The following is a 24,869-nucleotide window of genomic DNA, read 5'->3' as shown; positions in this document are numbered from 1 at the left end:
CTGGATGGAGCAGAGACGGAAGAGACGACAGTGATAATCCACGTCGGGACGAATGATGTCACCAGGAGAGACTACAGCAGGAATGCACTTACCGAGCAGTTCAAGATCTTAGGAAGGAAGCTGAAGATAAGGACTCAGAGGATAGCATTCTCAGAGATCATGCCAGTACCGAAGGCAGATGTGAAGAGACAGACGGAACTACAATCAATAAATGCATGGTTGAGGAAATGGTGTGAGGAGGAGGGTTTTCACTTCGTGAGAAACTGGACAATGTTCTGGGGAAAGAACAAGCTCTTCAGGAGAGATGGACTACACCTGAGCACAGCGGGAACTAGACTACTAGCAAACAACGTCAGGAGAAAAATAGAGCAAGCTTTAAACTAAGAAGAAGGGGAAAGCTGACAGCCAACAGTCGACCAGGTGTCGATGTTTCGGAAAACAGTATCCCAAGAAGATACTGAGTGGGGAAAGTGCTGGGAAGACACAAATGGCACAAAACAGGAGCTGAAAAACCAAGGGAGACAGACGAAACAGGAGGACCACAGGAGAAGTGTACTACAAGGGGAAGACAAAATGGAGCAAGATGAAAGGAAGGAACAAAAGGTGGAAAATAAGAACGTATCACAAGGGGATGACAAGAGAGACAATACCCAGGAGTCTATAGGACAGGAAGGGGACAGAAGGAAAAATGAAACGCAAGGGAAATTCACAAGGAGAAAAAAATACCAAGACTTAAACTGCATGTACACTAATGCATGAAGCCTAAAGAACAAAATGGGGGAACTAGGTCATGGCCAAAGATGATAACCTGGACATCATAGCGATCACAGAAACATGGTGGAACGAGGAAAACAAATGGGACATAGTACTGCCAGGGTACAAGCTCTACCGAAGAGACAGGACACATAAGAAGGGAGGAGGAATTGCACTTTACATAAAGGACACCATCCACTCGACCAGAGTGGATGCAGCAGAGACAACTGACCACCTGGAATCACTATGGGTTAAAATACCGAGAGGAAAGGGAGCCGAGATAAAGATGGGACTGTACTACCGCCCACCTGGGCAAACTGAAGCAAAGGATACAGAACTGGGAGCAGAGTTGAGGTGAGAATGCAAAAACGCAAACACCATAGTTATGGGAGACTTCAACTATCCCGGGATAGACTGGAGTCTTGGAGTTTCAAAATGTACAAAGGAAACGGAGTTCCTGGAGACCATACGGGACTGCTTCTTGGAACAGCTTGTCAAGGAACCAACAAGAGAGACAGTTATTCTGGATTTAATCCTCAACGGGCTGAAAGGACCTGCCAAGGGAGTGGAAGTAGTAGGGCCTTTAGGGAACAGCAATCACAACATGATCCAGTTCAAAGTGGAAATAGGAATGCCAAGGGGAAGGAAAACTATTGCAACAATGTTTAACTTCAGGAAAGGGAACTATGAGGCCATGAGACAAATGGTGAAGAATAAGCTCAGAAACAGCTCCAGGAAAGCACAGACAATGGAGCAAGCCTGGACCTTATTCAGAGACACGGTAAACGAAGCGCAAAACCTGCATATAACCAGATTTAGAAAAGGATCCAAAAAGAATCAGGCAATAGACCCGGCATGGATAACCAATGAAGTTAAGAACGTGATAGGAGTCAAGAAAAAATCATTCCGGAAGTGGAAAAAGGATAAAACCGAGGAAAATTGGAAAGAGCTCAGGAAGCATCAAAAAGACTGTCACCGCATTGTCAGAAAAGCAAAAAAAGAGTATGAAGAGAGACTTGCCAGGGAGGCACGGAATTTTAAATCATTCTTCCATTATGTGAAAGGAAAACAGCCGGCAAGGGAAGAGGTGGGACCTCTGGATGAGGGAGACAGAAAGGGAGTGGTGAAGGAGGAAGAGGAGGCGGCAAACAGACTAAACGCGTTCTTCTCATCAGTCTTCACGAAAGAGGACACATCCAATGTGCCGGAACCGGAAAAAATCTTCAAGGAGGATCAAGGGGGAAGTATCATGCATGGAAGTAAGCCTCAAAGACGTACTCAAACAGATAGATAGATTAAAGGCTGACAAATCTCCGGAGCTTTGACGGAACCCACCCGAGAGTACTGAAAGAGCTCAGAGACAAAACAGTGGAGTTACTGCAGCAGATTTGCAACCTAACCTTGAAAGCAGGGGTAATCTTGGAAGACAGCGAATGTTACACCTATCTTCAAAAAAGGATTGAGAGGCGACCCGGGGAACTACAGACCGGTGAGCTTAACCTCAGTTCCGGGGAAAATGGCCGAATCCTTGATCAAGGACAGTATTAATGAGCACACAGAAAAAAACAACCTGATGAGAACAAGTCAACATGGGTTTTGTAAAGGAAGATCGTGCCAAACGAACCTACTGCACTTCTTTGAGGGGATAAGCGAACAATTGGACAAAGGCGACCCCATAGACATCGTATATCTGGACTTCCAAAAAGCATTCGACAAGGTACCCCAGGAGCGCCTAAGGAAACTGGAACTACGGGTTGGAAGGGGACGTGCATAGATGGATCAAAAATTGGCTGGCAGACAGGAAACAGAGGGAGGGAGTAAAGGGACATTTCTCTGACTGGAAAGGGGTCACGAGTGGCGTCCCGCAGCAGTCAGTGCTGGGACCGCTGCTGTTCAATATATTCATAAATGACCTGGAAGCAGGGACAAAGTGCGAAGTCATAAAATTTGTGGATGACACAAAACTCTCCAGTAGGGTCAGGACTGTCGAGGAATGCAAAGAACTACAAAGAGACCTGAACAAACTGAGTGAGTGGGCAAACAGATGGCAGAAAAGCTTCAATGTAGAGAAATGCAAAGTTTTGCACATAGGGAAAGGAAACCCGATGTATAACTACACGATGAGGGGGATGGTACTGGGGGAAGGCAACCTAGAAAAGGACTTGGGGGTTTTGGTGGATAAAACACTGAAGCCGGCAGCACAATGCGCAGCGGTCTCGAAGAAAGCGAACAGAATGTTGGGCATTATGAAAAAAGGTATCACGACCAGAACAAAGGATGTTATCTTGCCACTGTATCGGGCAATGGTGCGCCCGCAACTGGAGTACTGCGTTCAATACTGGTCGCCGTACTTTAAGAAAGATATGGCGATACTCAAGAGGGTCCAGAGAAGAGCAACAAGGATGATAAAGGGTATGGAAAACCTTTCATATGCGGAAAGGCTAGAGAAGCTAGGGCTCTTTTCCCTGGAAAAGCGGAGACTTAGAGGGGACATGATAGAAACTTATAAGATCTTGAAGGGGATAGAGAAGGTGGAGAGACTAGCGGGGGCAACAAAAACAAGAGGGGGGCAACAAAAACTAGCGGGGCCAACAAAAACAAGAGGGCATTCAAAAAAACTTAAAGGTGACAGTTTCAGAACAAACGCTAGGAAGTTCTTCACTCAAAGGATGGTGGATGCCTGGAATGCGCTTCCAGATGAGGTGATAGGAGAGAGTACGATTTTGGGTTTCAAAAAGGGATTGGATGATTTCCTGAAGGAAAAAGGGATTGAAGGGAATAGTTAGATGGTTTCTATACAGGATATTAAGTAATTAGGAAATAAAATGTTTTAGGTAAAGATCACATACAGGTCATGGACCTGGGGGGCCGCCGCGGGTGCGGACTAGAGAGTTGCGCAGGGACAGAAATCCCACCCATCCCCGCCAAAGTCCCACCCGTCCCCACCCGTCCCCGTGAGGAATCCCTCCATCCCCACCCGTCCCCGCGAGGAATCCCCTCCGTCCCCACCCATCCCCGTGAGGAATCCCCTCCGTCCCCGCCCGTTCCTATAAACTTCAGAAATAGTTATTTCATTTAATTATGCTACTGAATTAAAGGCTCTGGTAGAAACCCATTTACAAATAAGCAAAAAGACTTTATTAATTTGGAAATATTAATTGTGAAGAATACATACTTTGTAAACGGGTTTCTACCAGAGCCTCTAATGTTTATAAATTTTTATCAACACAACTAATATACTACTTTATCTGAAAGCAAAAAAAAAAAGAAATAGAATTCTTTTCCTACCTTTGTTGCCTGGTTTCTACTTTCCTCATGTTCTCATTCAATTCCTTCCATCCACTGTCTCTCTTCCTTCTGCATCTTCCATTTGCTCTGTTACTGTGCCTCTCCCTTTCTTCCCCCTTCCAAATTGGTCTGGCACCCATCTTCTTCCCTCCACTCCCCCCATAGTCTGGCATCTGTCTTCTTCCCTGCCAGCGTCTTCTCCCTACTCTCTCTTCCCCATTTGCTTTCAGCGTCCTTCTCCCCCCCCCCATCTTCCCCATGTCCTGTCAGCGCCCTTCTCCCCCCTCTGTCTTCCACATGTGCTTTCAGTGTCCTTCTCCCCCCTCTGCTTCCCCATGTCCTTTCAGCGTCTTTCTCCCTCTCTGTCTTCCCCATGGCCTTTCAGCGTCCTTCTCCACCACCACCCCCCGTCTTCTCCATGTCCTTTCAGCGTCCTTCTCCACCCCTTTTTCTTCCCCATGTGCTTTCAGCATCCTTCTCTCCCCTCTGTCTTCCACAAGTGCTTTCAGAGTCCTCCCCCCTGCCCTTCCCATGGCCTTTCAGCATCCTTCTCCACCCCTTTGTCTTCTCTAGTGCTTTCAGCGTCCTTCTCCCCCCTCCTTCTCACCCGCCCTGGGTGCAGCACAGCCGGCCAGGTCCCCTTACTTTTGTGGCGCTTCCCTGACCGACCGACCGACAACAGCCCCGGTCCGACAAACCTCCCTGCCCTTAACCACGAATCTAAATTACCTTCTTACAGCAGCTGTAAGAAGGTAATTTAGATTCGCGGCTACAGGACAGGGAGGATTGTTGGACCGGGGCTGTTGTCGGTCGGTCGGTCAGGGAAGCGCCACAAAAGTAAGGGGACCTGGCCGGCTGTGCTGCACCCGGGGCGGACCGCCCCCCTCCCTTGGTAGCCACTCGAACCGCAAGGCTACACTCCTTCTCCTTACCTGCCCTGCCTGCAGCACAGAGCCGAACGGAAGTCTTCCCGACGTCAGCACTGACGTCGGAGGGAGGGAGGGCTTTGTTTAAGCCCTCCCTCCCCTACGACATCTGCGCTGACGTCGGGAAGACTTCCGTTCGGCTCTGTGCTGCAAGCAGAGCAGGTAGGGAGAAGAAGAGCCGCGCAACTGAGTACATCCAGCCCTGCAGGAACCCAACGACCCTCGGAGGCATTCCCACGGGATCCCCGCAACCCTAGGGGGCGTCCCCACGGGATTCCCGCGACCCTAGGGGGCGTCCCCATGGGATCCCCCTGACACGAAGGGGGAACCCGCGGGTCCCGCGGGATTCCCGTCGTCCCCGTTCCCGTGCAGCCCTCTAGTGCGGACTGCTGGGCGAGATGGACCCATGGTCTGACTCAGCAGAGGCGACACTTATGTTCTTAAGATGGTAAACACCCGGAGGCAGCAGAGGAAAACGCTGCATCGCTCTTGACCGGGGCCACTTCATGGGGCCGCAGATTGGACACCCTTGGTCTAGACTGTCAGATCCAGATGAGAAGCATCTTTCAGTGGTTCGAATGGGGCCTCTCCAAGGCCTTGCAGAATAATGTTAAGATTCCACGGAGGAAAAGGAAGATGCAAAGGAAGCCGCAAACGAAGTGCCCCTCTCATAAATCTGGACACAGCTGGATGAGCAGTAAGCAAACCAGCGTATCTGCGTGTTCTAAAACATGAAAGGCCTGCAAACTGAACTTTAAGGGAGGCCACTAATAAAATAGCAGAAAAATCAAGACCACTGAAATGGGAGGCTTCTCAAGCTCCACATGATCCTAAGCACACCACTGTTGGAAAGCCTTCCAGGCTGTGGTATAAAATGCCATAGTAGAGGGTGTCATCGAGTGCAAAAGAGTCGAAATAACTACATCTGAAAAACCGCACTTCATCAAAGCTGAGCGCTCCAAAGCGCCATGGGTCTCCATGGGCCCTTGATGACCTGCGTCTACACCCCTGATGGATGGATCTCAAAGACACCGCCTAATACACCAAATGGAATCTCACTAAAACTCGCATGCTACCGCAAATATAACCATAACTAGTATCACATTTTCCAACATCAATGATGCACCTACCTGCTAAGAAAGCTATTTTACCTCCATGTTATATCTACACTGAAAACGCTGCGACTTAATCCACCCTATGTCCACTAAGTCTGTATTTTTAAGTCTGTATGTTATGTCTACACTGTAAATGCTATAATCTAAACTCCCTTTGTCTATATTGTAAATGCTGTAAAGTCTATATTTCTCACTAAAGTTTATCCTACCCACACTATGAATGTACTCTTGTAACCTGTTCTGGGCTCCTTTTGGGAGGACGGGCTAAATAAATGACTACATAAATAAATTAAATAAAATAAAATAAGGTATTGATGAAGAGGGTGCCAGAGTTTCTCATCCAACATACCATGGGAGATGAGGCCAGTCTGAAGCTACTAGAATTACCAAGCCGGGATGCCGTTGCTATCCGGCAGAGGACCTGACCGACCAGAGGCCACTGACCACTGGGTGATTCTGACCATGGACACGAGTGAGCTTGTGAGCCGGCCAGGGCTGAACCAAGGCATCCAGCTATAGCTTCCTCGCTCTTTGTCGACTGAAAAAGTGCCTGGCCTTCGAGGTCACTGCTAAAACCAAGAAGTCCATCTGGGACTGACCCCAGCACTGCAGCACTATACGATCATACAGAACACCTCCTGCATGAGAGACCATACTCATGGGTTCAGGATCTGTTGGCTGAGGAAGTCTGCCTGAATATTGTTGACTCTGATCACAGGGGCTGCTGAAAGAGACAGAAGATGAGCTTCTGTCCAACGGAAACGCATGTGAGCCTTCCAGCCCGTTGCTCCTTTCAGGAGGAGCTGGAGAGTGAGTAGTGCCAGCCAAATTGCCCGAAGCTCCATATGACTGATCGAACAAAGCTTGTGATGAGGAAGACACTGCCCCTGAATAGAGTGGTCCCCACAGTGATCAACCCAACCCAACCGGCTGGAATCCATCATAAGTCATCCACTCAGAAATCCAAAGAAGCAAGCCCTGGCAGAGAGCCTCCACTTGAAGCCACCAGCCCAAGCTGCTGCAAGCTGGCACTGCCCCACTATTGTTTAACATTTTTCTATCACCCCTATTAAGTCTATGTCAATCGATAGGCTTTACTACTTTTACATATGCTGATGACATTCAACTTTCACATCCCCTAAATCCAGAAAATACAGAGGAAATACTTGAGATCAATAAAAAACTTGAGACAATCAAAGACTGGCTTAATTCCAACATGGTAGCTCTAAATATACAAAAAACAAAAGCTTTACTTTTCCCATGGAAACAGGGAATAAGCTTGAGTTTTCCTTCCATTCTTGATAACAATCATCTGGATTTAGTAACATCTTTAAAAATACTGGGTGCCATTATTGACGATAAATTCTCCTATCATGAATACATAAGTAATACCGTCAAATTTTGCTTCTATAGATTATGCATGATTCGCTCGACCTCTAAGTTTCTCGAGCCAAAATCATTAAAACATTCTAATCCATTCCCTAATTATCGCTAAACTTGATTACTGCAATTCATTATTAATAAACATCACACAAAAAGAAAAGAAGTGCCTTCAAATAATACAGAACACAGCCGTCAAACCCATTCATAATGGTAAAAAATACGATCATGTTACTCCTTTTTCTGATCAACTCAAACAGTGGCTTCCAATCAATCACCGTATCACCTTTAAAACATTACTCTTAGTATTTAAAACCCTTTCCACCAATAAAACACAATTTATTAACAGAATGCTTATTCCTTATAATACACCACGTTCTCTTCGGACTACTAACCAAAAACTCATAGTAGTCCCCTCCTTGAAAGTTATTGGAACTTGATGACATGATGTTTTTGGTGATGGCCCCACAACTTTGGAACACTTTGCCTCAATATATAAGAGAGGAAAATGATATTAGCTGTTTTAAAAATAACTTTAAAAGTTTTCTTTTTAAAGATGCTTTTAATCTTTAAATTATACTTAAATCTTAAAGTAGTTACCCTCCAGGTTTTATACTACTCCCTCCCTAATGTTTTTTTCCATCTATGGTTCTTTTTTCTATTTTAAAACACTGAATTGTAACTTTATTCCTCCATCCCTTGTGTATCGATTAGTTTGTAAGTCTGTCAGTCAAACCATCATTTTAAATTTTGAATAGTATGTCTAAATGTATGTTTACCTTTTTTATTGTAACTCGCTTAGCAAATTTGAATAAGCGATTCATCAAATCAAAATAAAACTTGAAACTTGAAACCGAGACCACTAAGAGGGGGGACTCTTGGTAAAGGGCGCATGGGTGCTGCCATAGACCCCAGAACCTGCAGGTAATGCCAGGATGATCCAGGAGATTTCTGATTTGCTGTTGAAGTTTGTGTCTGCGTGCCTTGGGAAGAAACACACGACTGGAGACAAAAAAAAGGCCCACATACTCCAACGTTCAGCGGCTCTTCTTGAACTTGCCAATGCCTGCAGCAGAAACACTACCGTCTATATCACACTATCACACTTCTGGAGGCCGGATCAATCAGTTGTCCAAGGAAGGATGAACTTGGACAGCCTGCAGGCAGAAAAAGCTGCCACAACTACCATCAGCTTGGCGAAATTGCGGGACGCCACTGCAAGGCCAAAAGGCAGAGATGCAAACTGGAAATGCTGTTGCAGAACCTGGAAAATGCAGAAACCGGCTATGCTCCGGGTAGATTGAAATATGGAAGTATTTTGTGAGATTCAAGGATGCCAGACACTCTCCTGGAGAGTCAAAAGCTAGCACCTTGCGCTCTGTTTCCCCATGGAAAAAAGGAATCTGCAAGAAGCGACTGACTGATTTTAGATCCAGAATGGGTCTCCAATCCTCTGAGCCTTTCTGTGGCACGATGAAGCATTTGGAGTATCTGCATAAGCCCAATTCATGTTCTGGAACAGGTTCCAGCATCCTGATGTCTAAGAGGCATTGCAGAATATCGTTGACCCTGGACTCCATTCCAGTTGGCTTGCCAGAGTCCACAAACAACTCTGGAGGCGGGCAAAGGAGGACTTACTTGTGCCCCCTCCCAAAAGAATGGCCAGCATCTATTGATCCGATGAAAGTCGAGTCTACTCCGGATAAAACTGAGAAGTCGGCTTCTGATATGAGGAAGCCACACCCGACCCCTGGTGTCATCAGGGCTTTTTAGGCGTAGCCACTGCACAGGAACTGAGGACACCTGGAATTGAAACTGTTGTAATGGGGGCGTAGCACTGGGAATGTATCTGGGAGGAAGAACTTGTGGATCCCTGACAACACCTGCAGGAGGAATGAAGAGTACTATACTCCCCTCCTGACAACCTGCGAAACTTGTTCACAGATAGACTTAGGACAGCGCTTGGCAACACCTGTGTAGAAGCCATCCAGACCTGTACCAACAAGAAGCTGGTCCTTGAAAGGAAGGTCGCTTAAGGTAGCCCTTGAGGTAGCATCCCCAGCCCAAAGATGGATCCAAAGAGTCCGGCGAACAGACAATGCACAAGCAGAAAATGTACTAATAACTCGAATGAGATCATAAAGTGCGGCACATAATCCACACCAACCATCACCAGTGGAGGACAGGCATGCATCTTCACAATCACAAAGGACACATTCCGCGGGCTGGAATGACAGGCACACACCATAAAGGAAGCCGCTTTGATACCTAAAGATGCCACTAGAAAAAGATGCCCTGCGCCCCTGAGAGTCCTTAAACCTCACTCCCCCATCACTAGGGAGGCCTGCGTACTAGATATGCTGCGCCAGGACAAAATTTACCTCAGGCTGTACAAAATCCTGCTGAAAATCAGGATCCAGAGGACAAAGCTTAAACATTGCAGCAGAAGGTCGGAAAGAGCTTTCTGGAATATCACATTGTCCTGAAACCAGACCAGCTGTGGATGGAATGGAAAAAAGGCATAGGAGAATGGTCCATGACTGAGGCTTTAGTGGAAGGTGGAAAATCCAAATGGAGCTCTCTCAGAACATCAGCAGTAAAAAGGCGAATAAAATGCCTGCTTAAAAATATGTGAAGAAGGGTCATCAGCCAAATCCGGATGCTCAGGGCGGCCGAGATGACAGGTCCCAGCAAAGGTATCAGCTGGATGCAAAATAGAAGCAGCGTTATAATATCTGCATGGCAACTACTGCAACTGAGGTCTGCCACAGCAAGACGAGAGGGCTCAAACAGGAAGCTCCGCCACAGGCGCAAAAGACCGGTTGCATCAAACGAGCATGTCTGAAGAGTACATATTTCAGAGGAGCCGAATAAAATCTGGTAAAAAGACCCACCCCACAACCATGCAGGGCTCTGTTGAGGTATATGTGCCATACCAAAAGAGTCCCCAGTCTTGGAATGCAGGCATTTTGCACCAGACTCCAGGACGGCCTCTGGGCGAGATTTTTTTTCCAAAAGCATGGACCCAGGCTAGTTCCCCAGCCCAAGAGAACTCAGAGGTGGCGAAGTTCGAAGCTCCTACCCTCTCCCACAGTGCACTACGGTACAAGGTCACTAATCCAGCACCAATCCAGCACAATCAATGTCCACATTCAACAGATTATGGGCTAGGGAATCCATCTCAAATTATTTTTAATCAAATCGAGGGGTTTTGAGACAGAAATAAAACTTCGAAAAAAAAAAGATAATTTAAAATCCAAGATGGCAGCCGCCAGCGAATTTGCACCAAAAACAGCAAAATATACAAAACCCGAAAATAAAAAATAGCAATTTGGGATCTGGGGAGGTGGGGGACCTGAACCCTACCCTCAGAAACTGTGAAAACGACTTTTAAAATGATCCAGAAGCCACCCTTGAAGTTCCCATAGGAAATAATAGAGGGTCCTCACAGTACTGTAGTGCCATGCCTGTCAGGAATTTTAAACAGGAGCTAAAAGGAGGAAAATTATTTTTCTGCCTCAGAAACTTCTTCAAATGACCAGAGTGGAAAATCTTCGGACTGCCAGCTGGCCAGACACTGACTACCAACTCCGCCCCTACTGATCCTCTCCATACAGTCGGGGGTGGTTTCACTCCAGACGCATACAGCCTGCACTTGAAACCCGTGACAAGGTCATGGGCAAGCTAACTCCCAGGGGAAGGGACCCCGAGTTTAGGAATGGTGGTACACAGCAGGCTGGCTCTACAGATCCACCAGAGTTTCTCTGTGAAGCAGCAATCCGGCAGTGCAGGACTGAGTCCTTTCCTCTGACAGAGGACTTCCGGAAGGGGGTCTCAAGGCACTGAAGCCACCGAAAAAATGAACTTTAAGTGAAAAAGAAGAAGAGCAACTGCAAAAGTCTTCTGCATGGATTGCTTGCAAAAATTTTAACTGGATATGTTTGCTAGCTCTCAGGCTAAGGGGGTGGAGCTTGTGCTCAGGAAAAAAAAGTTTGGATTTCTGCAACTCCCAGATTGCGGGTTAGGATTGAACACTTAGCATATGGAATCTGAAAGGGACATAAAAGAATGGGGAATATCATTGAGGTCTACAAAATCCTGAGTGGTGTAGAACAGGTAAAAGTGAATCAGTCTTTAAAAAGTACAAAGACTAGGGGACACTCAATGGAATAACATGGACATATTTTTAAAGCAAATAGTAGTTAAGTTCTGAAACTCATTGTCAGAGGATGTGGTAACAGCGGTTAGCGCAGCTGGGTTTAGAAAAAGGTTTGGACAAGTTGCTGGAGAAAAAGTCCTTTGAGACTAACAAAAGGGAAGCCACTGTTTGCCCTAGGATCTGTAATACAGAACATAGCTACTATTTTGGCTTTTGCCAGGTGCTTGTGACCTGGATTGGCCACTGTTGGATACAGGATACTGGGCTAGATGTATTGGTCTGGCCCAGTAGGGCTATTATTATGTTCTTAAAATACAAGTCAAAAGATAGAAAAAGAAATAATATTAAAGAGAAAGGAGAATGTGGAGAGGCAGAAAAGGAGTCCTGGGAGGGTAGGATGAAGGGAAGAAAAGAGGAGGAGGAAGCAAAATGGATAAGGGCAGAACTAGCACTGCTCACCTCCAAAAGAGACAAGAAAGTCAATCAAATGATAATTGAAATAACTCGGCTTTGCGATGGGGTTGAATTTTCTAAAAGATGGGAGTTCATAACTGAGGGCTAGATAGCTAAAGGTGTGAAGCCAGATTTTAGATGGTGGAAGAGTCAAGAGAGAAATCTCAAAAGGAATGTAGATAATAGCTGGGGCACAAGGGATAAGAAGATAAAATATAGGCAGGGCAGAAGAATGACAACTCAAAGACAAGTGTGGTAATTTTAAATTTGAAACTGCCTGACACTAGCACCCAAATTTCAGTGATGAGCAGGGGAGCAACATGGTTGAACCTACCTGTATGTGCATTGTGTGAAACGGGCAGGTAGGAAGGCCCTTGCGCATGCATGGTGGGGGCCTGACAAAGGCTTCTAATAACAGTAGAACACTAGGTAGCATCCACACGAGGGCTCCATAGAAGATATTACCCACATGTGAGAAGACTATGTCCTGCTCATCCTCTGAGAATTAGTGGTGCCCAATACTTTTCATGCCATAGCATACCTATATTCACTTCCTCATCCCTCACCCCATGCTATTTCCTGTTACAAACACTAACTCCAGCCCTCGGCCCTGGCCAATTCCCTAGCAGGGCAATATTTGCTAATGCTGCCTCCTCCTCCTCTACCAGCTTCAGGTCAGTGAGGATAAACCTGGAGGACAAAGCCAATGGGAAGGTAAAGATTTCCAAGCACACATTCTATAAAGGCATTTCAAGAGTTAAAAAAAATCTATTCCAGTTACACAAATACTCTCTTTTTCGGTTCACTATTCTCTTTTGCTTTTAATGTAGTCTTAATGCAAGAGAAAAATCATGATCACTTTCTTATATCCGGGCCATCAATCCTCAACTGCCTAGGACAATAGGAGGAAAAACTTCAGATCCCCATTTGCCGCCAGTTGTTAGACTTTGCCAGTGGTCCATCATGCTCAGCAGTCCTTTCACGCGGCGGCCCTCCAGTCATAGACCAGCGCCCTGAGACCAGCCCTACCTGCGCATGTTCTTGTTCAGCAGGAACTTGTCTAACTTTGTCTTGAATCCCCTGGTGTTTCCCTATGACAGATTCCAGAAGAGTGTTCCAGTTTTCCACCACTCTCTGGGTGAAGAAGAACTTCCTTATGTTCGTATGGAATCTATCCAGGCGTGATCCCAGAGGACTGGAAGATAGCCAATGTTACGCCCATCTTTAAAAAGGGATCAAGAGGTGACCCGGGCAACTACAGACCGGTGAGTCTGACCTCAGTTCCGGGTAAAATGGTGGAAGCACTTATAAAAGACAACATTGATGAACATTTTGAAAGAAACAAACTTCTGACAACCAGTCAACATGGTTTCAGCAAGGGGAGATCGTGCCTAACTAACTTATTGCACTTCTTCGAAGGAATTAACAAACAGATGGACAGAGGTGACCCCATAGACATCATATATCTAGACTTCCAAAAAGCCTTTGACAAAGTACCCCACGAACGCCTACTTCGAAAACTGAAGAACCATGGGGTGGAAGGAGATGTACATAGATGGATCAGAAACTGGTTAGCGGGTAGGAAACAGAGGGTGGGAGTGAAGGGCCACTACTCGGACTGGAGGAGGGTCACGAGTGGTGTCCCGCAGGGCTATGTGCTTGGGCCGTTGCTATTTAATATATTCATAAATGATCTAGAAACAGGGACGAAGTGTGAGATAATTAAATTTGCGGACGACACAAAACTATTTAGTGGAGCTCGGACTAAAGATGACTGCGAAGAATTGCAAAGAGACTTGAACAAACTAGGGGAATGGGCGACGAGATGGCAGATGAAATTCAACGTTGAGAAATGTAAAGTACTACATGTGGGTAGCAGAAACCCAAGGTGCAGCTATACGATGGGAGGGATATTATTGAAGGAGAGTACCCAAGAAAGGGACTTGGGGGTAATGGTGGACATGACAATGAAGCCGACGGCACAGTGCGCAGCGGCCGCTAAGAAGGCGAATAGAATGCTAGGCATAATCAAGAAAGGTATTACAACCAGAACAAAAGAAGTTATCCTGCCGTTGTATCGGGCGATGGTGCGTCCTCATCTGGAGTACTGCGTCCAATATTGGTCGCCGTACCTTAAGAAAGATATGGCATTACTCGAGAGGGTTCAGAGAAGAGCGACACGTCTAATAAAAGGGATAGAAAACCTTTCATATGCTGAGAGATTAGAAAATCTGGGACTCTTTTCCCTGGAGAAGAGGAGACTTAGAGGGGATATGATAGAGACTTACAAGATCATGAAGGGCATAGAGAGAGTGGAGAGGGACAGATTCTTCAAACTTTCGAATAATAAAAGAACAAGAGGGCACTCGGAAAAGTTGAAAGGGGACAGATTCAGAACGAATGCTAGGAAGTTCTTCTTTACCCAACGTGTGGTGGACACCTGGAATGCGCTTCCAGAGGACGTAATAGGGCAGAGTACGGTACTGGGGTTCAAGAAAGGATTGGACAATTTCCTGTTGGAAAAGGGGATAGAGGGGTATAGATAGAGGATTACAGTTCAGGTCCTGGACCTGATGGGCCACCGCGTGTGCGGACTGCTGGGCACGATGGACCTCTGGTCTGACCCAGCGGAGGCACTGCTTATGTTATGTTCTTATGTTATCCCCTTTCAACTTTAGAGAGTGCCCTCTTATTCTGCCTACCTTGGAGAGGGTGAACAACCTGTCCTTATCTACTAAGTCTATCCCCTTCAGTACCTTGAATGTTTTGATCATCTCCCCTCTCGATCTCCTCTGTTCGAGGGAGAAGAGCCCCAGTTTCTCTAATCTTTCACTGTACGGCAGCTCCTCCAACCCCTTAACCATTTTAGTCGCTCTTCTCTGGACCCTTTCGAGTAGCACCATGTCCTTCTTCATATACGGCGACCAGTGCTGTATGCAGTACTCCAGGTGAGGGCGGTACAGCGGCATGATAACCTTCTCCGATCTGTTTGTGAACCCCTTCTTTATCATTCCTAGCATTCTGTTTGCCCTTTTTGCCGCCGCCACACATTACGTAGACGACTTCATCAACTTGTCGAAACTCCCAAATATTATGCCATTCTCTACATTTATAGAATGTTTCCCAATATTGCATAACAAATATCAGCAATGGTTGTTGTTAACCAATATACTATCTAAATTGCAATTATCGATCACTATTTGTATGATTGGTTGGTGTACCATGGTCAAAAAGAAAGGTAAAGCTATATCATTGTATTATCAGCTCCTACGGGATTCCTATTTCATTGGTGCAGAAGCTATTTGGTCTAAAAATCTTAATGTCTCTTTAACACATTCTGAATGGAATACTTTTTGGACTAAAACTAACAGACCTCTTCTATCAGCTAGCTTATCCCAGTCCCTTTACTTTCTTATGTGGACTATCACTTGGACTCCTTCACGTATGAAAAAAGCTTCACTTAGAGACAATGATTACTGCTGGCACTGGCACTCAGCAACAGGGGATTTGCAACATATGCTTTTCCAATGTGAAGCCGTTCACCCTTTCTGGGAAGCTATATGGTCCACCATTAAAGAGATCACGAACTGTACTGATGATGTCTCATATGACAAAATTATCTTGCGCTCCTTGCATCCATGTTTTAGAAATTCCCCATGTAAACCAAAATTGATTGATTTGCTGATTTCTATTGGACTTCAACAAGTGCTGCAACACTGGAAACGGTGCGTTCTGTCATAGCAACGGTGACACCCGGGGAGTTTTTCGTTTCCTTGGATCTCACAGAAGTGTATCTCCACATCCCGATATTCCCAGATCAGAGGTTCCTGAGGTTTCATGTTCGCGAGAGGCATTTCCAGTTTGCAGCACTCCCAGTTCGTGGCACTCCCTTTCAGTTTGGCATTGACGCCCAGATCTTTTACCAAGATCATGTGGTGGTGGCTGCCCATCTGCGATCTCTGGGTGTGCTCGTGCATCCGTACCTCGACGACTGGCTGATCAGAGCTCCCTTGTGGGTGCAGGGCCACTTGGCAGTTCGCCAAGTGGTGTCTTTGCTGGAATGTCTCGGATGGGTCATCAATCTGAAGAAGAGTTGCCTTGAGCCGACCCAGAACTTGGAGTACCAGGTATTTCTTCCAGAAAACTCAAACTCAGGAGTGTGATTCGGGAAATTTTAGCAGTCTCGGCCCCGACAGTACCTATAGGTGTTGAGTCTCATGGTGGCAACCATAGATGTGATTCCGTGGGCGAGAGTTCACCTGCGTCCTCTTCAGTTTTCACTTCTAACGCGGTGGAATACCCAGAGAGATGCACTGGGGGTGAAGCTGCCTTGGTTGGCAGCGGCACACAGCAGTATGTTGTGATGGTTGAACCCGGTCAGTCTGAACAAAGGGCTTCCTCTGCAGGTCTTGGACTGGGTGATCCTGACCATGGACACGAGTCTCTCTGGCTGGGGTGCAGTTTGCATGTCAGTCCCGGTCTAGGGCTGCTGGATGGCATGGGAGAGCAGATGGTCCATCAATCAACTGGAGCTGTAAGCAATCCGGTTTGCTGTGCTGAGATTTCAAGGGTGTCTCCACCAGAAGGCTGTCCGTGTGTTCTAGGACAATGCGACGGCTGTTGTCTATTTCAACTGTCAAGGGGGTACAAGGAGTTCCCTGCTGGGCTTGGAGGCTTGGTTACTCTTTGCTTGGGTGGAACAACATCTGTTGGCCTTGTCCGCGGCTCATGTGGCTGGCGTAGAAAACGTTCAGGCAGACTTTCTCAGTTGTCAGACTATGGACCAGGGAGAATGTTCCCTGTCCGGGCTTGCGTTCGAGACCATAGGGGTCATCCTACCTTCGATCTGATGGCATCTTCTCAGAACAGGAAGGCAGGCAGATTTTTCAGCTGACGACAGAAGGTCGGCAGCAAAGGACTCGATGCTCGGGTTCAACCTTGGCCCAAAAGGAAACTTCTGTACGTCTTTCCCTCATGGCCTATGATAGGGCGAGTGCTGCGCCGGGTATTCTCTCACAGGGGCCCAGTGATCCTTGTGGTTCCGGACTGGCCCAGGAGACCTTGGTACGCAGACCTTGTGAGGTTGTCCTCGGAGAGGGGTCTGCGTCTTCCTTGCCATCGGAGGTTGCTCATGCAGGGGCCGATTGCATTTCAAGATCCGGACCACTTTGGTCTTAAGGCCTGGCTCTTGATTGGGCAGCCTGGGTGGCCAGGGGTTATTCCTCTACGGTTATCGCCATGCTCCTAAAGAGCAAGCGGAAATCAACTGTATCAGCCTACACGAAAGCTTGGAGGTATTTTCATGCTTGGTGTGTGGGGGTTCAGGTGGACCCTTTGGTACCTTCAATGGCTCATGTTCTGGACTTCCTGAAGGCTGGCCTCAGGAAGGTCTGGCAGTCTCTTATTTTTTTTATCCTTCTTACCTTTTAAATTTTATTGTTAACCGGCCAGATATTTGTTGATGGTCGGTATATTAAAAACTAATAAACTTGAAACTTGAAACTCTTCTCTACGTGTTCAGATTGCAGGACTCTCCTATTTAGGTTCCTCTTCGTTCAGGGGTTCTCTGGCTTCTCACCCAGATGTCCTGTTCTTGAGGGGGGCCTGGAGGCTGAGGACTCCCTTGCGACTGCCTTGCCCGTCGTGGAACCTGAATTTGGTCCTACGCTCCCTGACTCATCCGCCCTATGAACCCCTGGATGGGATCTCTCTGTAAGATCTTACCATTAAGACAATCTTCCTGGTGAGCCCATCAGCACGGCGAGTGTCAGAGCTTCAGGCTTTGTCGTGCAGAGGTCCCTTTCTTCACATCACTGAGTTTGCGGTGATTTTGAGGATATGCCCCCTTCTCTTCCGAAGTGGTTTCACTTACCACGTCAACCAGGAAGTTTGTTTGCCAGCCTTTGTTCCTTCAGGTTACAAGTCTCAGGACTGTGTTTTGCGATCTCTGGATGTACGGCGTCTCACTGAGATACCTAGAGGACACAAATGGCTTCCGTCTGTCGGATCATCTGTTTGTCCTGGCGGGCCCCACACATCATGGTCGGCCTGCTTCCAAGGCTACCATTTTGTGTTGGATACGTGCAGCCATTTCCGCGGCTTAAGTGGCGGTGAGGAAGAAGCCTCCCCTTGGGGTGAAGGCTCACTCTATTTGTCAGGCGGCCACATGGGCTTCCCTTCGTACCTTTTCCAATATACTAGAAGCCGACAGGCAAATCAGGCAGCACTATAGGGTAAAGATTTAGATCAATTGCTTACGCCTACTACGTATGGGGAATTTAGGAAACGCCTAAAAACATATCTGTTCCTGAAGTATTTAGGCAGCTGACCTGTACAATTCTTACTCCAAAATAACTGGTAATCTATACCTGATAATCACTAGTTCTTAACTCTGTTTATTCCACTCAAGTTGTACCATCTTTTAATTATTGTAAACCGCATAGAACTTCACAGTCCTGCAGTATATAAACCATTAAGCACAGTTACTTACCGTAACAGGTGTTATCCAGGGACAGCAGGCAGATATTCTTAACGTATGGGTGACGTCACCGACGGAGCCCCGGTACGGACCTTTTTAACTAGAAAGTTCTAGTTGGCCGCACCGCGCATGCGCGAGTGCCTTCCCGCCCGACGGAGGAGAGCGTGGTCCCCAGTTAAGATAAGCCAGCTAAGACGCCAACCCGAGGAGGAGGGTGGGACGTAAGAATATCTGCCTGCTGTCCCTGGATAACACCTGTTATGGTAAGTAACTGTGCTTTATCCCAGGACAAGCAGGCAGCATATTCTTAACGCATGGGTGACCTCCAAGCTAACAGAGAGGGAGGAGGGATGGTTGGCCATTAGGAAAATAAATTTTGTAACACAGATTGGCTGAAGTGTCCATCCCGTCTGGAGAAGGCATCCAGACAGTAGTGAGTAGTGAACGTGTGAACTGAGGACCAAGTGGCAGCCTTGCAGATTTCCTCGATGGGCGTGGAACGGAGGAAAGCCACAGAAGCAGCCATAGCTCTGACCCTGTGGGCCGTGACAGCACCTTCCAGTGAGAGACCGGCCCGAGCATAACAGAATGCAATACAGGCAGCAAGCCAGTTGGAAAGCGTCCGTTTAGAGACAGGACGACCTAGACGGTTAGGATCGAAGGTCAGAATGAGCTGAGAGGACGAGCGGTGAGCCCTGGTACGGTCAAGGTAGTATGCAAGGGCACGCTTACAATCCAGCGTGTGCAACGCCTGTTCCCCAGGATGAGAATGGGGTTTAGGGAAAAAGACAGGCAACACAATGGACTGGTTGAGGTGAAAAGCCGAGACCACCTTGGGAAGGAATTTAGGATGGGTACGCAGAACCACCTTGTCATGGTGAAAAACAGTGAACGGTGGATCGGCGACCAGTGCATGCATCTCACTAACCCTCCTGGCAGAGGTGATGGCAATGAGGAAAAGCACCTTCCATGTTAGAAGTTTGAGCGAAGTTGTGGCAAGAGGCTCAAAAGGGGGTTTCATGAGGGCTGATAAAACCACATTCAGGTCCCAGATGACAGGAGGAGGCTTCAGAGGTGGTTTGACATTGAAGAGGCCTCTCATGAACCGGGAAACCAGTGGATGAGCCGTGAGAGGTTTTCCGAGGATAGGCTCATGAAACGCAGTGATGGCACTGAGGTGGACTCTGATTGAGGTAGACTTGAGGCCAGCGTCGGACAGAGAGAGCAAATAGTCCAGTACAGTTTCCACCGCTAATGAGGTGGGATCGTGATGATGCAGTAGACACTAAGAGGAGAACCTGGTCCACTTCTGATGGTAACATTGGAGGGTGGCCGGTTTCCTGGAGGCATCCAAAATGCGACGGACAGGCTGAGACAGATTCTCTGGAGAGGTCAGCCCGAGAGAAACCAAGCTGTCAGGTGGAGCGAAGACAGATTGGGATGCAGTAGAGACTGACGTTGCTGCGTAAGTAGAGTAGGAAACACAGGAAGAGGAATGGGCTCCCTGGAGCTGAGCTGAAGCAGGAGGGAGAACCAGTGTTATGGAGGCCACCGAGGAGCGATGAGAATCATGGTGGCCCTGTCCCTGCGGAGTTTGGATAACGTCCGCAACATCAGAGGTAGTGGAGGAAAGGCATAGAGGAACCGATCCGTCCAGTCGAGCAGGAATGCATCTGGGGTCAGACGATGAGGAGAGAAGAGTCTGGAACAGAACTGGGGCAGCTGATGGTTGTGAGGCGCTGCAAAGAGGTCCACCTGCGGAGTGCCCCAGCGAGCAAAGATGGAGTGGAGTGTTGAAGGGTCCAAAGTCCACTCGTGAGGTTGAAGGATGCGGCTGAGATTGTCGGCCAGGGAGTTCTGTTCGCCCTGGATATAGACAGCCTTGAGGAAGAGATTGAGGGCCGTGGCCCAGGTCCAGATGCTGAGAGCCTCCTGACAAAGGAGGCGAGATCTGGTGCCGCCTTGCTTGTTTATGTAGTACATGGCGACTTGATTGTCTGTGCACAGGAGAAGAACCTGAGGGCAGAGAAGGTGCTGGAAGGCCTTGAGAGCATAGAACATGGCTCTGAGTTCCAGGAAATTGATGTGATGTTGACGCTCCTGAGGGGTCCAGAGTCCCTGGGTGCGTAGATCTCCCAGGTGAGCTCCCCACGCATAGGGGGAGGCATCCGTGGTTATAATCATGGAGTGAGGGGGTAGATGAAAGAGTAGACCCCTGGAAAGATTTGAGGAGTTCAACCACCATTGAAGAGATTGCTGAAGAGACGATGTCACAGAGATGGAATGAGAAAGAAGATCCGTGGTCTGTGACCATTGGTTGGCAAGAGTCCATTGAGGTGTCCTGAGGTGGAGTCGCGCCAGAGGAAGCACATGGACCGTCGAGGCCATGTGGCCCAGGAGGACCATCATCTGTCGGGCAGGAATGGAGTGATGAAGGAGCACCTGACGACAGAGGTGGAGCAGGGTCCGTTGACGGTCGGAGGGGAGAAACGCCCTCATTAGTGTGGTGTCGAGAACTGCTCCAATGAACTGAAGTTGCTGTGTGGGAAGCAGATGCGACTTGGGGTAGTTGATCTCGAACCCCAGGAGATGGAGGAAAGAGATGGTGTGATGAGTGGCTTGTAGCACAAGTGGAGGCGTAGGTGCTTTCACCAACCAATCGTCCAAGTAGGGGAACACCTGGAGGTTGTGAGACCTGAGGAAGGCCGCCACCACAATAAGGCACTTGGTGAACACCCTGGGCGATGAAGTGAGGCCAAAAGGTAGCACTTTGTACTGATAGTGACGGTGCTGTATCTGAAACCGTAGGTAGCGACGTGAAGTCGGATTGATTGGGATGTGAGTGTAGGCCTCTTTGAGGTCCAGGGAACATAGCCAGTCGTGTTGAGAGAGAAGAGGGTAAAGCGTGGCAAGGGAGAGCATTCTGAACTTCTCCTTGACCAGACACTTGTTGAGGTCCCTGAGATCGAGGATGTCTTCTTGGGAACCAGGAAGTAGCGGGAGTAGAATCCCTGACCCCTTTGGTCCGGAGGCACCTCTTCGATGGCATTGAGAAGGAGGGATTGGACCTCCCTCAGGAGGAGGGGGGTTTGGGAGGAGTGAGAAGCAGACTCTACGGGAGGATAGTCTGGTGGAAGAGTCTGGAAGTTGAGAGAGTAGCCGTGGCGAATGATGATGAGGACCCATTGGTCTGATGTGATGACCTCCCAACGGCTGAGGAAGATTTGGAGGCGACCTCCGATAGGCTGAGGAAGAGGCAATGATGATGGGAGACTGGCTATGCCCTGGAGGAAAAAGTCAAAAGGGCTGAGATGGTTTTGACGGAGGGAGAGGCTTGGCAGGTTGGTGAGACTGTGAGCGAGCCTGAGATTGATGCTGTTGACGAGGTCGGCGAGGCTGCTGTTGAGGCGGGTTGAGAGGTCTGGCCGAGAACCTGCGCTGGTAGGAAGACTGCTGTCTGTAGGTGCGAGCAGGTGGAGTCTTCTTTTTAGGTTTAATCAGAGTGTCCCACCTGGTCTCATGTGCTGAGAGTTTCTGGGTTGTTGAGTCCAGGGACTCTCTGACGAGTTCATCACCCAGACAAGGTGCTTTAGCCAGGCGGTCCTGGTGGTTAATGTCCAGGTCAGAGACTCTCAGCCATGCCAAACGTCGCATGGCCACCGCCATGGCAGATGCGCGAGAGGTCAGCTCAAATGAGTAGTAGATGGAGCGAACCATGAATTTCCTGAGTTGGAGGAGGCTGGAAATATGTTGCTGGAAAAGAGGGACCTTACGTTCAGGAAGGTATTTCTGTAAGGAGGAGAGCTGTTGCACCAGATGCTTCATGTAGAAGGAGAAGTGGAAGGTGTAGTTGTTGGCTCTATTGGCTAACATGGCATTTTGGAAAAGGCGCTTACCAAATTTATCCATGGTTTTTCCCTCTCTGACAGGAGGGGTGGAGGCATATACACTGGAACCCTGAGATTTTTTCAAAGTAGATTCCACCAGGAGGGACTCGTGGGGCAATTGAGGTTTATCAAACCCTGGGATTGGAATAACCCGGTACAAGCTATCCAATTTACGAGGGGCTCCAGGAACCGTGAGGGGAGCTTCCCAGTTTTTATAGAAAGTTTCCCGTAAGATGTCGTGGACGGGCAACTTCAGAAATTCTTTGGGAGGTTGCTCAAAGTCTAGGGCATCGAGGAAAGCCTGAGACTTTTTAGAGTCGGACTCTAAGGGAATGGAAAGAGCTGCTGACATCTCCCTAAGGAATTTGGAGAAAGAGGATTGCTCTGGTTTGGAGACGGTGTCGGTCATGGAGGGTTCTTCGTCGGTTGACGAAGCGTCCTCCTCGGTACCGTGAGGGGAGTCTTCCCACAAATCTGGGTCCCTAACGTCGGGGTGCGTACGTTTGGACATCGGTGTGGAGGGCTCGGCATGGCGGGTCTTTGAAAGAGATTTGCCTGAGCGCACCGAGGCGGTACCGGGTGAGGAAGACCGATGTCGTTCCTGGGACCGGACAGGGTCGGCAGCATCACGGGTATGTACTGTAGGTGTTTCTGCCAAGAGCACCGGCATGGAAGTATTAATCGGTACCGAGGGGGTTGACACCGATGGGACAGTGTGAGGCTCGGACCGGTCCCGTACCGGAAGGTGCGGTGCCAACAACGCCGGCAACAGTTGTTGGAGCTGTTGTTGCAGCTGCTCCTGTAACTGTGTTTGGAGTATGGCCGCGATGCGGTCGTCCAGGGGAGGCACCGGTACCGCTTTTTTCTTCTTCGGTACCATAGGTGCCGCTCTACGCTCCGGCGATGAGGAGGCCGATGATAAGGCACTCACCGAGATCGGAGCGGAGCGTTTGCGAGGCCGGTGCAGTGCCGGGAGGGCCGGTGTCGCAACCGTGGCAGGAGGGCGCTCAAGGGAAGTGGGAGGCTTCTTAGCCGGCTTACCTGGGCCCAACGACCCCAAGGAAGGGTCCGGTGGTGTTGATGTCGTCGGTGCCGACTTTTGTGGTGCCATAGACGTCGCAGCCGGTTCCATGGCAGATCCGGTACCAAACAAAATATTTTGCTGGATCTGCCGATTTTTCAAAGTACGCTTTTTAAGCGTAGCACAGCGGGTGCAGGTGTCAGCCCGATGCTCTGGACCCAAGCACTGGAGGCACCAATTGTGTGGGTCGGTGAGGGAGATCGGGCGTGCACACCGCTGGCACTTATTAAAACCCGGTTGAGGGGGCATGAATGGAAACACGGCCTCCGCAAAATCGAACCCGGAGGCCTGTATGGTGGCAACAGGCCCCGCCGGGGCCGGCCTGAAAAAATAAGGAAAACTCAATGAGTTTTTTTTTTTTTTTTGTGAAAACAAAAATAAAGGGAAACCGATAAGAAAAAAGGAAAAAAAGTGAAAAAATACGCGAGCGGGTAGGCAAAAATTAGTTTTTCAACGGCCGTTGAAAACACATGCGTCTTTGCTCCGCGGAAACGAAGAAACTGGGGACCACGCTCTCCTCCGTCGGGCGGGATGGCACTCGCGCATGCGCGGTGCGGCCAACTAGAACTTTCTAGTTAAAAAGGTCCGTACCGGGGCTCCGTCGGTGACGTCACCCATGTGTTAAGAATATGCTGCCTGCTTGTCCTGGGATAATTATTATTACACAGGAAACGAAGACGGGAAACTGACAGGGTCGACAGTCAGTCTAGAAGAGCTATGCAGGCAGATTGATAGGCTCAAAAACAATAAATCCCCGGGACCAGACAGCATCCACCCAAGGGTAATCAAGGAACAGAAAGGGGTTATAGCTGAACTGCTTCAACTAATAGCCAATCTGTCGATCAAATCAGGAAGGATTCCGGAAGACTGGAAAGTGGGTAGAGCATTACACAATCAGAATGGGCGAGGATTGCTTTTTACGAAGGACGTAATTTTGATGGCAATGGCAATGCACTAGCACTGGATAATAAAAATCTATTTTCTGAATCGTTAGAACTATTTAAATCAATAAGACAGTAGATATTTTAGGAGAAGCGTATTAAGAATAAAAGAGTGACGGTAGGAGCTCCGATTTAAATTAAAGTAAAAACTTCTTGTTAGATTTAGTTAAAGGTCTAGGTGACGTCACCATTCTATTCATAATGAGGCTGCTCGAGCCCACGGCCAATTGAGAGCAGGAAGAAGTGGCTGCCGATTAAAGTGAGTAGTGCTTTTATGGGTGAAAAGGGTGATTTGAAAAGCAAAGAACAAAAGGTTTATTTCTTATTTTTTACCCCACTAGTTTGTTTGATATTTGTCCGATGCCCCGACGCAACAGAAGCGAAACGCAGGCATGCCTTCGTCGGCAG

General features: G+C 48.1%; 1 protein-coding gene across 8 annotated transcripts in view; it reads right to left on the bottom strand.

The window, feature by feature from the left end:
* KMT2E (lysine methyltransferase 2E (inactive)) overlaps nucleotides 1–24,869 on the bottom strand; it is a 451,336-nt gene that overhangs the window by 374,999 nt on the left and 51,468 nt on the right. The gene's annotated exons all lie outside the window — the stretch shown is intronic.

This window comes from Geotrypetes seraphini, chromosome 9 (assembly GCF_902459505.1).
Source record: "Geotrypetes seraphini chromosome 9, aGeoSer1.1, whole genome shotgun sequence".
Classification (NCBI taxonomy): Eukaryota; Metazoa; Chordata; class Amphibia; order Gymnophiona; family Dermophiidae; genus Geotrypetes; species Geotrypetes seraphini.
This window is presented reverse-complemented; position numbering and strand designations above follow the sequence as displayed.